Raw genomic sequence first — 18,278 nt, 5'->3', positions numbered from 1 at the left:
GCAGAAGCTTCAGGTCATCCAGATTAGGACGTAGCTATCAATGAGGAATATTTTTCATTATTGGAAAATGATGCATGGGATCAACAATGTAAACTTTGAAACGAGAACCCATACGTTACCTGTTTTGCAGAGATAGCAAAAAAGTGACCCAATTTTGAAAAGTGGTGACGTAGAACACACATTTGTTTTTTAGAGCATAGTTTTTGGCACTATAAATTTTTCTATGTACATTGCATTTTAGAATGGTAGTTTTTTTGATATTGATTTAAAAAAGTGGTAATTCTACAAGAGGCCCTTTTTTTAAAAGGCTTTTTTTTTTTTTTTTTTAATGTATGAAATGTAAATAATTATTTTGTAAATTTAATAATTTTTGAAGTCGTCGTTTTCTTCATATTTTCTTGTTTTTATTTTAATTTTTATTTTTTTTGTAGTGAGGTTTTTATTGTTTTGCATTTTTAAATTAGAAATTCGATATTTTGAATTTTCGATATTCTACATATTTATACATCGTTAATTAATTTTTCAATCTACATGAAATAATTGTTTCTAAAAAACAATTTTTTTTAACAATAGACATAAAAATAACCATTTTTAACATAAATATAACTAAAAGACTACTCGTTTTGATAATTTTTTGCTAGAATTGATATGTCAAAATCACATTTTTATATGAAAATTATAACTAAAAATGATTAAATAATAGTTTGTTTGTTTGTTTGTTTGTTTGTTTGTTTGTTTTTTTTTTTTTTTTATGAATTTCATGCAAAAAATAATAATAATCATTTTTTTTCAAAAAATAATGATTAACATAAAAATTAATGCGAAAATCACATATTACAAATATTGAACACATAACAACCTTAATTGAGTGTTTATTCTTCTCATTACTAGTGTAACTACATAATAGTTACAAAAAATGAGCTTGATTTTCAAGCATAACTTACATTTAATCAACAATATCATGCAATCCAAACTCTTCGTTCACTAGAGTTTCATCATTGTCTTCTTCCACAATATTTTCTGCTTCCTTTTGCTCATTTTCCTCTTCTAATGGATCTTTGATGTCTGTGGATCTCCCAATGTATGTCTTTCCAAACATTCCATGTAATTGTGGTTGGGGTTCCTTTGCCTTTTTTGCCACACATGATTCATTAAAGTCCCATTTCTTCAACCCAATTTCTTGCATTGCATCTGGAAGAAATTGAAGAGCATTAATTTTTTGCTAAATGAAATTGCACTGTATTGGATGTTTTTCAATTGCAATGCAATTTCTTCCTTTTTGAAGGCAACATGCTAGTGTTGTACCTAATTATCAAGCACGAAAGAAATAATAAAGTAAATTAGTACAATGACATATTAATTAACAAATAACATATTGAAATTCAATTTCATAATAAAACTTACCTGAGCCAGAAAATAAATCCAAAATCCAATCTCCTTCATTTGAACATATGTCTATAAGATAGTTAATCAATAATTGTGGTTTTTGATAAATGTTAACTATCTCTCATTTTTCTTCTTTGTCTTCATATGTTAGTTTTCTCACAACAGTATCATAAGTTAGTATTTGGCTATGACTCTTTCCGTTTACCCGGTTAAAAACTATAGACATATATATATCATCTTTTGCCCTACTGTCAATATGAATGAACTCACAATCATTTATAAATTGTTGATCTTCACAGTTAAGAAGATTTGACTTTTGCTTGTAACATGAAATAGTAAAAGTTCAATTAACTTGTACATAAATGAATTTTTCAACATTAATCAAATTTACATTTTAAATGTCTTACCATGTAAGCTGCATTCTTGAATTTGTTTTCCCCTTGAAGCTTGACAATATCATTGCCAATTGTGTGTCTGAATGAAATGTCAAATCTCCATAATGGTGATGACGTGACTTCTACAAATCCTGCTACCACTTTACTAAGAGCTTGATAAGTATAAGGGTCACTATCATAGTCAATGTTTGGAATACTGAAACCATGGGGAATATCTGCAATAACTAGGACATAATCCCTTTTAGGTATGAGTTTAGCAATGTCTTCACAGTCGCCTTGTATTACTTGATATTGAATAGTGTCTAGTCCATTCCAAATGAAATGAGTAAGAGTTGGATCAAGTTCAACATTCTTAATACTTTGCTTCCTCAGTCTTTCGATTTTTATTTTTTCAATAAAGGTTTTGAAACTATTTGGTGCTCCATTATCATCCTTCTTCATCGTTTATAAAATAAACAAATATATGTGTAAGTTATAAATTAAAAATAGTACACAGATGAATAAAAATGAATGTATGAATCAAGATACCTTTTTAAATGCAAGATAAAAAGCTTTTAATGTTGATGTAGAACTTGAATCTGGATAGTTGCGTACAACATCATCCCAACTATTTTCATTCAACAATTTAACCATTTGTTCTTGAATTTTCATGTAAACTTTGTGACTGCATAGATAAAGTAACAAAAAGTTAATATAATGATATGTATAACAAATACTACCAACAACAACATGTTTTATTTAAAAGAAAATTATAATTTAGAAATAAATAAAAATAATTCAACAAACTTACTTTTGAAATTCTTCAGATATTTCCTCCAATGATAATTCCCCTAACCTCACACGAGATAATATTCTTTTGACAATTTTTTCATCTTTTACTCCTTGCATTGCTCTCCAAGGTGTTGTAGAAATTTTGAATAATTTAACACATATTCAACAGAGATTATCCTGATCATGTACTATTGCGGAATACATACACAATACATAAGCTCCTCTACGTTGATAATCAATATAACAGCATCAACAACAATAAAACGTCAAGAGCATTCACACATTAACACAGTATGTAACCCGGGGAAAGCATCTCGCTAAAAACCCCACACTATTTGTATATTAATGATTGAGACCATGTAACATTACAAAGTACAATGCTTATCACAAGAAATCCAGTACCAGCTCCACCTGTTACACACAATACAGCTAAGATCTGATCTCTAAATCTATTCCGCTACTTGCCTGCCTCCACTGCTCAATATCTGCTCAAGAATTGAATGAAAATGGTCTACCAAACTCATATTTCACCTCCAAAGAATCACTCACAATGTGTAAGACGTGAGCAGAAGCTACAAACTGGGCAAATACATGAGCAAACTCATTGGCATACTCAATCCTTGATTGTGCAAGATCTGATGCACAACAATAGTCACAACTGATAGCAATCTGATTCTCTAACACCTGTCCCTGCTGAACTGAACATGAACTGACATGCAACTGAGTTAACTGATGTATTCTATAGTTGTATTATGAGTTAATAATTAGTTTAACAAATCATCATTAGTCTATTTGCAGTTAGACTAACTACAACTAGTTTAACCAAGTCAAACTGAACACAAATCCATCAACTCCACAATTAACTCCACCAAACTCAACTGATTGAGTTCTAACTGAAGTCATGCATGCAACAACTCAACTGACTCATAAGAAAAGCGTACTTCCTTCTGACAGCTGCATGGGTCACATTTGTAGCTCAAACTGAAGTGCTCCAAGAGAATAAGATCAAGTTTATAGTCCAAATATTATTATGAGACAATAATATTTGACTTTTCTATTTTTGACAGCCAGTCTAAAAATAGACTTTGATCACCCACACTGTGGTCACCCACACTTTGGTCACCCACATTGTGATCACCCACACTATGATCATCCACACTGTGATAAAAAATAGAACTTGCGCCATAATTTGCCTGCGGGCCCACTTAGTGAAGACGACTCTTTTCACTAAGCTCCATCATCTTGTTGCAATCTCAACAAATGTGATAGTCATATCTTTTGGAAGCTGCTTTCTTTCAAGAGCTAATTTACTGCTGTTACATATCAATGGCTTAGAATTTTTGAGCTTTTGGTTTTTAATGCCAATGTTTTCCCACATGCTAAAAATCTCATCAATCAACTTCCAAACATCTCCAGTTCTAAATGACAATTGGAAAATGTTATCAACACCTCTGAATAAATCATTAATTTTGTTGTCTTTTCCACCTTTTGAATTGGTTTTCTCTTCAATTTGATTTCCATACAACACTTCTTTCGGAATATGTAGTAACATTTATCCTATCCCCGCCACATTTTTCTTGAAATTCACTATGAAAAAATCTAACCCTTTGGATGAAAGTCATAGACATCCTATATTCATTATCTGAATTATGATCCCATGCCACTAACTTTGGTTCTGTATCTAATAAACCAGCATAAATGATGCATTTCATTGCTTCAAAACGTGGGTTATTAGGATATTCCTCCATCAATTGTCTTTGAGATTCTATAGAATGGTTCCCCCCCAAGCACATAATAATTGTATTCAAAACATTTTGACTTATCAAATGCTTCTTTGTTGGGAATTTGAAGTGGATCAAAAAAAAGCACATAACTAACCACATGAGCATATGGATTGTACCTCATCAATGTCTTCAAGTTGTGAACATGTAGATGATGTGGCTTTCTCACTTGATATTGGCATTGTCTTTCACTTGCCTTATAGGTTTGTCTGACATTAAGCTGAAATATACAACCACCATCAATTAAGTTTCTCTTTGTCAAATTCTGTCGAATGGAAATTTTTTTGTTTTGATAATGCCATCCTCTAATTCAGCTCATGGTGTAATGATTTCTCTACTTTCTTTTGATGTTTCACTAGGTTCTTGACTGCTGGTAATGACTACTTCAAAATCTTCAACTTTACTTTTCTTCGTCATAAAATTCTCAATAGATTTATTCTTGGGCATTGTTACTTTTGGTTTTTTATGGCTCTTCTCAATTCCAATGTTATCTTTGGTAATGGCAACATATGCTTCACTATCAATTTCAACTTCATCGTCCTCAAAAGTAACTTGTCTACCCTTGCTAGATTTATCTACTAGAGGCCTTTTTTTCTGATCCTTTGGATGTAGTTTTGTAGCAACATCAATTACTACATTTTGCTTGTTTTCCATATCTTCTTCTAACACTGAGTAAAAACTACTGACAAATTTCATGATATCATGCTCTATGAAATGAATGCCTCCAAACCTAATTGAACAACTTTCAACGAAATTCTACCAAATAAAATATCATATGTCAATAAAAACAAAGTTAAAAAATATAGCGAGACACTTTCAAGAACGCGAAATACAAATATAAATAACAGTACTTACGATGTTTTGTTTCATCTCATTTATGATTTGTTTACACAACTTTGTAGATATCTCTCTCGTGTCATACAATGAATATGATAGTCGGTATTTAATCCTTTCATGTGACTTGGGAGCTTTTGTAAATATGTAAACAACTTTAATGTCTAGTACCAAACACATATCTATGACTCTTCCCATCACTTCATAAATTCCATTATCATTTGGTATATCAATATATAGATATATATTCACATTTTGGCTTTCTCTTTCTTTCACATACCAGATTCTTGATGGAAATTTCACCTCTTTTGAATTCTTCCAGTATGAAATCATCTTCTTATCATTTGAGGCACTTGAAAGATTTGTAGCCATGAGCTCAGGGGGAGTTCTTTCACCAATGTTTTTTGAAGATGCACCTTTAAGAGTCTTTGGTGCAGAAAGATTCACATAAATCTTCTTTGATGTCATTTTCTTGAAAAATAGAAACACATAAATCAGTAAATAACAAAAACATATTACTTAAATTAATAATGAAAATATATCATAAATTTTTTATTTGTATAATCAGATAATTGAAATTAAAAAAATATTAGCACTATGAAAATCTCTGCCGAGGTGGCGCGGGGGGAGGCTATGGCAACAACTCCTACCATTTCTCCCCACATTGATCTCCTTCTTCGTCTTCAATCTACCCCTCAAAGGGGAGGCCGAGGGGTAGATTGAAGACGGAGAAAGAGATCAATGGGGCGAGAAATGGTAGGAGTTGTTGCCACAGCCTACCCCCGTGCCACCTCGGCAGCCCGCCTACACATGTGGAGGCTGCCAGGGTGGTACAGGGGGCTGCCACAACCTTCCCCCTATGCCACTCAGGCGGCCTATCGGGCGGGGTGGCATGAGGGGGGTTGCGGAAACAACTTCTACCATCTCTCTTGATATTGATCTCCTTCTCCATCTTCAATCTACCCTTTTGCGTCCTCCTTGAGGGGTAGATTGAAGATGGAGAAGGAGATCAATATCAGGAGAAATGGTAGAAAACCCCCGACACCACCCTGTCCATTAGCGGAGTGGTGGGTGATTCCGAGAATCGCCCAACATCTGCAGGCGGACAGGCAGGCCGCCATGGTGGCGCAGGGTGGGGTTGCAATAGCTCCACACCGTGCCATCCTGGCAGCCTGCCCGCCCCCTGGCGGTGGCTGGGCGATTCTTGGAATCGCCCAGCCACCCCAGGCGGGCGGGCGGGTGGGTGGGTAGGTGCCGGGCAGGTGGCGGGCGGGCGCTGGGTGGGCGAGTGGGTAGGTGGGAAACCCCGCGGGTGGGCGGGCAACCCCAAGGGTGGGTGCCGGGTGGGCGAAGGGGCGGGTGGGCATTGGGCGAGCGAGCGGGTGGGTGGGCATCGGGTGGGCGAGTGGGCGGGTGGGCGTCGGGCGATTGGGTGGGTGGACGGGTGGGCAAGCGTGCAACCCCGCGGGTAGGCGTCGGGTGGGCGGGAGGGCGACCAGGAGGGGGGCGAGTGGGCAATCCGAAGGGAGGCAAGACGGGTGGGCGCTGGGGGGGAGGCCGGTTCGGCGGGAGGGAGGGTGAGGGTGGGTGGGAGGGCGCGCGGGCGAGCGAGTGGGTGGGCGGGTGCTGGGTGGGAGGGCGGGAGGGAGGGAGGGTGAGTGAGGGCACCGGTGGGAGGGCGGGCGGGAGGGTGAGTGGGAGGGCGGGTGAGCGTGCGGTCGGGAGGGTGGGCAGGCGAGTGTGAAGGCGAGCAAGTAGGTGGGTGCGAGGGTTGGAGGGTGGGTGAGGGTGGTCGGGTGGGCGAGCTGGAGGGCGGGTGAGGACGGCCGAGAGGACGGGTGAGGGTGGGCGGGGGGGTGGGTGTGTGGGCGGGCGAGCAGGCAGGTGAGGGCGGCCGGGCGGGCGTGGGTGGGTTGGGGCGGCTGGGAGGGTGAGCGGGCGGGTGTCAGGGTGGGTGGACGAGTAGGTGGGAGGGCGGGAGGGCAAGTGAGGGTGGGTGGGTGGGTGAGCAGGAGGCCGGGTGAGGGTGGCCGTGGGGGCGGGTGAGGGTGGCTGGGTGTGAGGGCGGGCACATGGGAGGGTGGGTAAGGGCGGGTGGATGAGGGCGGCAGGCTGGGCGGGCGACGGTGGGTGGGTGAGGGGGGGCATGAGGGCAGGTGAGGGCGGGCATGAGGACGGGTGAGGGTGGGTGGGTGTGTGAGGTAGGGCGGGTGGGTGAGGGTGGGTGAGGGCAACAGGGTGGGTGAGGGCAGGCGATGCCGGGCGAGTGGGTGGGTGTGTGGGTGGGCGAGAGGGTGAGTGGGTGGGTGGGTGGGCGAGAGGGCGAGTGAGGGCATTCGGGAGTGCAGGTGAGGGCAGACGGGTGGGAGGGTGGGCGGGAGGGCTGGTGAGGGCAGGCGGGTGGGGGCGGGTGGGCGGGTGAGGGCAGGTGGGGATGGGCGGGTGGGGGCAGGTGGGCAAGCGTGCGGGCAGGCTACCGGGGTGGCACAAGGTGGGGCGTTGGGAATCGCCCAACCACCGCGGCCGGGCAGGCGGGTCGCCTGGGTGGCACGGGGTGGGCGCTACTGGGGTGGCGCAGCGTGGGGCTGTGGAATTTCCCAACCCTCGCGGGTTGGCGGGTGGGCGGCCAGGTGGTGCGGGGTGTGCACTGCAGCCCAACCCCGCGCCACCCCGGCAGCCTGGCCGCCCGACTGTGAGGGTTAGGTGATTCTCGAAATAGCCCAACCCACGCGGCTAGGCTGGCAGGCCGTCGAGGTGGCATGGGCTGGGGCTACGGTACCCACACCGCACCACCCCAGTAGCTTGCCCACCCACCACGGGTGTTGGGCAATTCCTAGAATCACCCAACCCCCGCGGTAGGCGGGCAGGCCGTCAGGCTAGCGCATGGTAGGTGCTGTAGCCCCACTCGCCTGTCGGCTCACCCAGTCACCCTTTTACCCACCCACCCACCCTCACCCGCCCTCCCACCCTCACCTGCCCTCACTCGCCCTCCCGCCCACCCTCACTCCCTCGCTCGCCCACCCTCTTGCCCTCTTCTGCCCACCCGCCTTCCCTCACCCACCCACCCATTTTCTCACCCTCACCCGCCCGCTTGCCCACCCTCACTCGCCCTCTCTCCCGGCCGCCCTCACTAGCCCTCTCGCCCACCCACCCTCACTAGCCCTCCCGCGCACCCTCTCCCGCCTGCCCTCACCCGCTTGCCCACCCACCCTCACCCACGCGTCCTCAACCGCCCTCCCGCCCACCCTCACTTGCCCGCCTACCTGCACCCGTCCACACGCACACACCCGCATGCCCTCACCCGCCCTCCCGCCATCACCCGCCCGCCCTCCCGTCCACCTGCCCGCCTTCCTGCCCACTCGCCCGCCCTCCCCCGCGCACCGTCACCCACCTGCCCACTTGCCCTCACTCACCCCTGCTAGATCGCCCTCACTCACCCACCCTCCCGCGCACCCACTCGCCTGCCTGCTCGCCCTCCCTGCCCACCTGCATGCCGACCTGCCCTCCCACTTGTTGCCTAACCGCACACCTCCCCACCCTTCTCCACCGTGGCAGCCTGCCCACCCACTCACCCGGGGTGGCTGTTCGGCGATTCTCGGAATCGCCCAACAACCTACCGGGTGAGCAGGCGGGCCGCCGTGGTGCCACGAGTGGGCTACCATTGTGAGTTTTGTCGTGCCCACCATGCTCACGACGGACGTATTGGTTAATTTGTCTCATAAAAAGTATTAATTTAAAAAAAAATCTACTTCATTAAACTAATTTAATATGAAAAATTTCAAGGAAAAATTTTTAACTAACCTTTCAATTGCAAAAATTATTCGTTGAATATGTTGTTGATAGCAATGTAGCTGCTTCACAAATTTGCAAGTCTTTCAACGAACTTCGGAAAACCTTGATGTGATGTGAGTAATAGTGATAATGAAATTTAGTATATAGGTGAAACTACGGAGATGTTTTACTGTACGGTTAATGTGGGATAATTTGTTTTAAAAAAATTTAACATGTTAATTTTTTTATGGTGACGAAGGAAAATATGATAAAGCGAATACTATGGAATTGCTTTACAGTGGGGTGAATGTGAGATTAATTTGTTTTAGAATGTATTATAAAAGCTAAAAAAACATTCAATTGTTTAGGAAATATTATATACTTTAACTATTAAAATAATTAATGTAGAAGTTGTAGTTTACAATTTTAACTTTAATGATTTATTTAATAAAAAATTTAGTTTATGTTTTTCAATAAATTGTAGAATAAAATAATGAAGGGAAATAAATCTAACAAACTTTTTGGAGGGAAATATTTTTGAGAAAATTTTTGGAGGGAAAATTTCATTCTCTTAGCTATATAATATCTTTAGGAGACTCTCCATTTGTATCATTCAACATCTTCTATTTGAAAGGGATGGATTGTCCTGATAGTGAAGTGTCAATTTATACAACATCAACATCTTCATCGCGTAACAACTCTATTCATATTGATGAATATAGCAGGAATTCTTCCACTATGAATAGAAAGTCAATTCTTCCACTTATTTCTGATCCTAAGAACTATGACAGCAGCACTGATGAAAGAGGGGATGGAGAATTTCAAATAAATAAAGAGTCACAGATTCCACTTAGTCCTAATTCTAAGGACTATGAAAACAACAGCGATGATGAGTTTGATGACAAATTTCAAACGATGGAGTGTCACGGTGTCCACTTAGTCCTAATTCTAAGGACTATGAGAGCAAGAGTGATGAAGAGCATGATGAACTTCAACATTTAAAATTGTATAGTCATCAACTATGAAAACATATTTCTTAATGGCTTTCCTTTATGTTGTGTAGATTTAATTGTCAAAGAACTTCAAGAGCATCGCGAACAATAAACAAACGAAAGGAAAACATTGTACAAGCATCGAAAAAAATGTTATGATAATCCAAATAAATATTTGGATTTGATAATTGATGGTATGGATCGGAAGAAAACACTTTTACCACATTTTTGTTCGCACACCCAAAAATTTACAGGAGGAAAATTTTATTCAGTATCACTTGGTCGGTTGTATGGTCTTCAATGGAAAAATGTTTCCAAGGGTGTACTTCACAGCTCCAAATATTCATAATGATGAAAATCTAACCATAACCATAATTCATGATGTGATTTCTCATTGGTCTGGTAATCTTCTTGAAGTTTTGTATCTACAATTGGACAACACGTTCCGTGAAAACAAAAATCAAGTTGTTTTTGGATATATAAACATGCTTGTTGAATTGAGAATTTTTCAAAAGTTAAAGGTTGGTTTCCTTCCCGTTGGGCACACTCATGACCATATTGATCAGATGTTTAGTTGTTTTTCAGTCACATTGAGGAGGAAGGAAGTTGGGAGTTTTCCATCATTAATTGAATGTATTAAGAAATCATACATGCCAGAGCCTACTTTTGATGTGTTGGAAGAAACTGTTGACATGCGAAGGTTTATTCTAGTATCATATGGTGAGGGGAAATGCATTGAACAACTTAATGACATTAGCTTCCAACATCAATTTCGTATCAAAAAAATTGATGGGAAAACACTAATATGGGGCAAGAAGTATTCAACTACTACAGAATGGGCACCGTCATTAGGTTTGCAATTTTTGAAGTTCATTCCATACCATCCAATATTTGCATCAAAAATATTGTTATTACAATCAGTTGATGAAGTTCATAATGCACATAGACAAAATAGAGATATAAATTATTCTAATTGCCTAGAGGAAATTAAGAAATGTATTAGATATACATATGAGTACTTTGACATTGCTGATTCAGTTTGATGGGAGTCATTTTTCAATAATCAAAGTGATATCATTTCAACAACAACAAATGAAGATATACCTTTGAAAAATCCATTTATTTGGCCACAGAATGTGTCGAATGAATATGAGGAAATAAACATTGTTGAACAACAACAATCTCAAGGTATTATTAATTCTTCACAGGCAAAGGAAAGAGAGATGTATATTGGTTCCAGAAGATCTCGTTCACAATGTGAAGCCATGGAAGACCTTTACAGAGGTTCAATACAGGATATTAAGGAGGGTTGCATGATTGCAGTGCTAGCAGATGGAGATCCCAATGGCTATCCATTCTGGGTTGCTAAAGTTATAAAGGTCTTTATAGAAAATGAGGATGTTACAAGTGTTGAAGTACATTGGTATGCCACAAATACACACCCATTCAATGGTGTGTATAAGCCATAGATGGTAGTTGACAAAAAAAATGGCAAAAAGAGAAAAAGAAAGGGTACAAATATAAATCGCTGCCATACAGACATATTAAAATTGGAGGATGTTGACATACTTGTTTATGACTTCAATTTAACAAAGAGAGGAAATCTTCGCTTCAAGACGATAGAGATTTTGAAAAGGTTGTTACTAGAAGGAAAAGTGTTGAGATGGGAGTCTGTTGAAACCAGTCGTAGATCTAGAAGAATTTTGAAACCTGAAATGGTGGGCATGCATGTGGACTCAGATGGGGCACTAGTTGATGAAAGAGAAGAATATGGAACATCTTCGTCAACATCCAGTCACTCATATGAAGATGTGAATTCTGATGGTGTGTAAGAAAATATGAGTGATTTTGAATAATTGTTTAAGACAGTTTATATAACTGATGTATGCATCATATCTTGAAATAAAATTTTTTATTTCCATATGATGTTAAATGAGAAGTTATGAGGCATTTTTATGTTGTTGGATTATATGTCTTAATTATGATAATTTTTATTGTTTAAAATATCTACAATGCAACATTAAATTAGAGATATGATGTATGTTTTATTCAATATACAAATAATGACTTTTGAATTCATTTAGTGATGTAATTTGTTCATAATTTCATGGTTTTTTAACTTTATAGTATAAAAAATTTCAATTTCTTTTGTATCTAGCATGTTATGGTTGAGAACATGTTGAATTTATACTTAGGAAAGAAAAATGATATTCTACCAAAAACATTAGTGTGTTTTTTTACTCATAAACAACTTTGTTTGGCACATAAAAATTTGGTTTTACTAGCATTTTTTAAAAATATTGAAGATTGACCCTAAAAAAAAATCATCATTCCAGTATCATTGCTTTTTCGTTTTCAATTTGTATTTTGCACAAAAATTTTGTTTTCACTGCCATTTTTAAAACCTGTTCAAAATTGACCCTAAAAAAAAAACCATCATTCCAGTATACACACTTTTCATTTTTAGCATTGTTTTTGATGTTTTTTCGGTTTTTCTGGACAGAGTTCCCATTTTGAGTTTATAGTTCCCATTCAAAGATTACATTGTTGATCTTGTTCCTCTTCCAAAGAGATGAAGACTTGTTTGATGCAAATGGGTTTACAGAACCAAGTTTGGACCAAATGGAAAAGTTGATAAACATAAAGCTCGTCTTCTTGCTAAGGGTTTTTGACAAGTTGAAGGCATTGACTATATTGAAACCTTCTCCCCTGTTGCCAAAATGAAATCTATCCACCTTTTTCTCTCCCTCGCTACCTCTTTCAAATGGGAAGTCCATTAGATGGATGTTAAATCTACCTTCTTGCATGGGGACGTGCATGAAGAAATCTATATGGAACAACCTCCTAGCTTTATACAAATAGACTTTAGCCTTATATGTAGGCTTAAGAAATCCCTTTATGGTCTCAAGCAAGCTCCTCGGGTTTGGTATGCCAAAATGGATAGCTTTCTTTTAGATACTGGCTTTTCTAGGTGTCATTCTGATAATATTGTCTACACCAAGAAAGTCGGTAAGTCTCTTATCATTCTTGTTATTTATGTTTATGATCTTATCCTTATTGGTAGTGATCCCAACCTCATAAACCATGTGAATTCCAGCCTTAAAAAGTAGTTTGAAATGAGAGACTTAAGACATTTGCATTATTTTCTTGGTCTTCAAGTCTTGCAATCCAAGGAAAATATTTCCCTTTCCCAGTCCAAGTATGCTTGTGATCTTCTATGCCACTTTCACATGGAAGACTGGAAACCAGCCCCTTCTCCCTTTTAGTTTGGAGCCAAAATTTCAGTCACTTGTACTTCCCTTGAAGTTGATGCTACCTTATCCCTTCAGCTTGTAGGAAAACTTTTGTTTCTGACCCATACTCGTCCTGACCTTTCCTTTGCTGTTGGCCTTATTGCTTGGTTTATGAAAAACCCACATGAAATTCATTGGAAAGTAGCTAAAAGAATACTTCGTTATGTTCGAGGTACAATTCAGTTTGGGATTCATTACAATGCAGAATAATATCCTCTCTTGGTTGGTATCACTGATTCCGATTGGGCTGGTGACCCTGATGATTGGAAGTCTAGTGAAGGTTATGTTTTCACTCTTGGTTCTGGACCTATTACATGGGATTGCAAGAAACAAAGTACCATTTATCTTTCTTTACCAGAAGCAGAGTATCATGGTATTGTAGAAGCTAGTAAGGAAACCCTATGGCTTTGTAAGATCCTGTCAGAGTTTAGCTTTTAACAGTAGCATCCAACTACATTTTGGTACAAGAATCAAAGTTCCATTCAACTATGCAAAGATCTAGTCCAACATCAACACAAAAAACACATTGAAATACACATGCACTTCATCAGAAAGCTCATTCATGACCATGTTCTTTAAGTGCAATATTGTTCAACTAATGATCAAGTTGCAGACATCTTTATAAAGACTCTCACAGAGGCAAAGTTTACTAAACTTCGATTTATGGTTGGAGTTCAGGAAGTTGTCACTAAGGGGGGAGAGGATCTAATGCCTCCTTTCTTCTCCTATTGTGTCATATTTGTACATCCTTCAATCCTATCCCAAGTTGTTCTTAAGGGGGGATGTTAGGATATTCTGACACATAGGAAATAGTTAAGTATAACATGCTCTAGTATAGAGTTAGGTAAAGTGTTTTTCTTTACTATGTACTTTTGTAACTGACAATCCGACGGTCACGATATGTTCTAGACATGAAGTGATCCGATGGTTCATTCTCTCCACGGTATTACTGACACTTGATCTATGGCTTAACACTTGATTGGTCCATGATCTCTATTTAAAGAGCATGGAGGGTCATTTTCATGGTGACCATTCATGAGAGAACCTTATGGAAATTTTAATTCTTTTATTAATAAATTTCATGAAGTGGCTGCATTGGCTCAAGCCATGTACTGTTTCCCTTTTGAGGGTTTTAACCATGTCAATAATACTGGTGTATTGATCTGTGATCTGTTTGTGAGTGGTGTCCTCTAGTGTTCTATCTAAGGAACTTACCTTGTAAATTCCTACAAGAAATGGTCCATCTCCCTTTGTTTCTTCTAATATAGCCTCTACCTCATCCCCCACACCTCACAATATGCCTTTGCCTTCCCACTACTCCACACCCACAACCTTATTAGCTTGTTGGGTCCAAAATTATGGTTCTCGTCTTACCATCTCCCAACAATGTGTTGTAACCTTTTCTACTGGCCTTTTCTATGATACTGTGGTATGTGATGTTTCTCCTCTTGATTGTGCCGATTTGTCACTAGGCATTCCATACCAAGAAGCCGACATGCTGATTATCATGCTAAATATCACCTATACCACTTGCAACATGATAATTGCACCTATGTTCTCACATCCTCATCTAGCACATCAAACCAACCTTTTACTAGCAAAGCTCCCATTACACAAGACAATTTAAACCAATGTGTTTCTTTGTGCTTGGTTCGCCCTATCAAGCAAGTCAACCTCATCAATATGATCCCTCTTACAATCGCTCCTCTACTACAAGAATTTGCATATGTCTTCACCAAAGCTACCTCTAAAACATTATATTGAACACAAAATCAATCTTATTCCTGGTGCTTCCTTACCCAACACCCCATCTTATCGCTTCGCTCCTTGACAAGTCACTGAGATTGAATGCCAAATTGAACAATTGTTGATATTTGGTCATATTCAACCTTCATCGTTGCCATGTGAATCTCCAAATTTTATTATTTCCAAAAAGGATACTTCTGAATGGCATCTCGTGACAGACTACCGGGCCATTAATAAAGCCATTGTTAAAAACTGATACCCCCTACCCCACATTGAGGATTTGTTAGACAACTTACATGGCTTTTGTTTCTTCACAAAGATGGATTTGACTATAGGTTACCATCAAGTTATCATGCATGCATTCGAAAAATGGTAAATTGATTTCAAAATAACGTTTGGGCTATTTTAATGGTTGGTCATTCCATTTGGACTGACCAATGCACCGATCACTTTTATGAGATTCATTAATGATGTTTTCAGGGCACACTTGGGTAAGTTTGTAGTCATTTACCTTGATGATATATTGGTATTCTCTAAATCTTGGGAAGACCATCTTCAACATGTTTGCAACATACTTGAGTTATTGCAAACACATAAACTTTAGGTCAAAGAAAAGAAATCCTATTTTAGAAAAACATGAGTTCAATATTTGGGATTTATTATTGACAGCACAAGGGTTCCCCCATATCCCTCTCAAGTACAGGCTTTGGCACAATGGTCAGCACGTTCCAATGCACATGGCCTCAAGGGAGTCATGGGAGGTATTAATTTATATAAAATGTTTGTCACTCATTTCTCACAATTCGCTCGTCCTTTACACCAATTATCAAATTATGCAAAGTTTATTTGGGAAGTCGAATATGAGTGCCAATTTTTTCTACTCAAGAATGCATTATGCTCGGTCCCTGTTCTTCGCTTGCCAGATAGGAATCAACCATTTGAGCTGGAAACTCATGCCTCTCAATTCTCCATTGGGTTGTTCTTAAAAAGGGAGGCCACCCTGTAGCATACCATTCTGAGGTGCTTGCGGATGCTAAGCTCATGTAAAACACATATGACAAGGAATTATACAATTTAGTGCAAGATTTGAAGCAGTGGCGCCATTACATTCTTGGCAAAGAGACCATCTTCCATAGAGATCATCATCCACTGGTCTTCATCAACTCACAACGCAAGATTCAATAGAAATACCATCTAAGGTGGCCTTCTTACATTCAACAATTCCCTCTGGTATTAAATTTAAGAAGGGGGTGGTAAATAAAATGGTTGATTTGTTATGTCGACCACCTACTCAGGTCCTACACATTCTAGAGGTGCGTTGTGATGCATACGATTCCTGTAAAGATATGTATGCCACATATTTGGTCTTAGGGAGATATGGGAAGATCTGCAGCAACCTACAATCATCAACCAAACTCCCTTTCTTGATTATACCATTCGTGATGGTTGGTTGTATAAACTTAACCAACTTTTTGTGCCATAAACTCATGATCATCTCCTTCTCATCTGTGATACACATTCCTCTTCACGCGGACGGCATTTGGCATAGCAAAGACCATTCTCAATCTTCACTGCCACTTCTATTGGCCTGCCTTGCCCAAGCAAGTGGAAAAATTCATTCGTGCATGTTCTCTTTGTTCGCAAAGCAATCCCTCAAACTGTAAGTATGGTTTGTATCAACCATTACCAATTCCCTCTCGTCCTTGGGAATCCATTTCCATGGAAGTTTTAAGTGGTCTTCCTACTGCTTTCCGCAAACATGATGCTATTTGGGTAGTGGTATGTCATTTATCCAAGATGGCTATATTTATTCCTTGTCATAAGACTACCTCAGTTGCTAAGACTACAGATCTCTTCTTCCAACATTTTTTGCCAGTCTTTGGTTTGCCAAGTAGCATTATTTCCGATCGTAACTCTTGTTCTCAAAGTACATTTTGGCATACTCTTTATCCTTTGTTGGGTTGCCAACTTTGTTTTTCCGCTGCCTTTTACCCACAACAGATAGACAAATTGAAATTGTCAATCATACTTTGGTTCACTCCCTTCGCAATTATTTTTAAAAATAAGAATAAGAATGCTGATGCTTTAAAATTTAAAAATATATTTAAATTTAATTTTATTAGTTCTCAATTTTTTTAAATTTTAAACCTAATATATCTATTATAAATAATATAATTTTTTGTTCACTATGTTTTGATTTTAAATTTACTTCAATGTTAAGAATATGCTAAATATAATTTTAAATTTACTTGAATATCAGAAATATGTATGTTTTAAATTTTAAAATTATATTTAAATTTGATTTTAAATTTAATTGAATATTTGAAATATGTATGTTTTAAATTTTAAAATTATATTTAAATTTATTAATTTTTTTAGTAATTTAAAAAATATTTCAGATTTGAAAAAGTAACATATAGATTCAAGATTTATTGTTTCTTTAATTTTACTCTAAGAATTAATGAATAATTAAGTTTTTTAAAATTGAATTATATGATAAAAATAAAAATATATAATTAAATTATTAGATTTTATTTTTATTTGAATAGTAAAATTTTAATAAATTGTATTTTTTAAATTAAATTATAATATATTTTTAAATATCTAATACATTTAAGTTTTTAGCTTCGTTTAATTGGTGTTTTCTATAATCATGAAGTGTTACATGTTAAAAAATGTGAGGTTCTAATCATCTAGATTTATTCATGTTTACAAAAATGAAGGCGCCTAGAAGTTATAGTAGTAGTCAAGTTATAGTAGTATTTGTTGAAATCAAATTCGCATTTGAGTTAGTACCAAATTGAGCTCATACTAATTTTGAGTTATAAATATATTTAAATATTTAATAATTAAATTATAAATTACAAATATATTTAATTAGTTTTTTTATGTTCATATTATTCTCGATTGTTAGTTGACACATTAATAGTTTTTCTGATTAAACACATAGCTCACCTCCAAATTAAACACAAAAGCTAACCTGTAAAATGTACCTATCAACACAATAATTAAATTAATTTAAATCTTAATTAAAAAATTAATATAAATATTATTATATATCTATTTATTAAAAATGGAACATATTTGAATATGCCACGTTGTTGCGTTATTCATAACTTTAAATGATGGATTGTTTTTTACGTCCACGATAGATTTGGAATAATATTTATAAAATCATTTTAGAATTATTATTTTTTTTGGTTAAGCTTATATGATTTTTCTAATTTAAATTTTAATTAAAGAAATTAATATAAATATTATTATATACCTATTTATTAAAAATGGAACATATTTGAATATGCCACGTTG

The sequence above is a fragment of the Pinus tabuliformis genome, chromosome 7 (assembly GCF_031772625.1).
Source record: "Pinus tabuliformis cultivar Carrire ecotype Pingquan chromosome 7, CPIR1, whole genome shotgun sequence".
NCBI lineage: Eukaryota > Viridiplantae > Streptophyta > Pinopsida > Pinales > Pinaceae > Pinus > Pinus tabuliformis.
The sequence above is the reverse complement of the archived record's forward strand: the minus strand, read 5'-3'. Positions refer to the sequence as shown.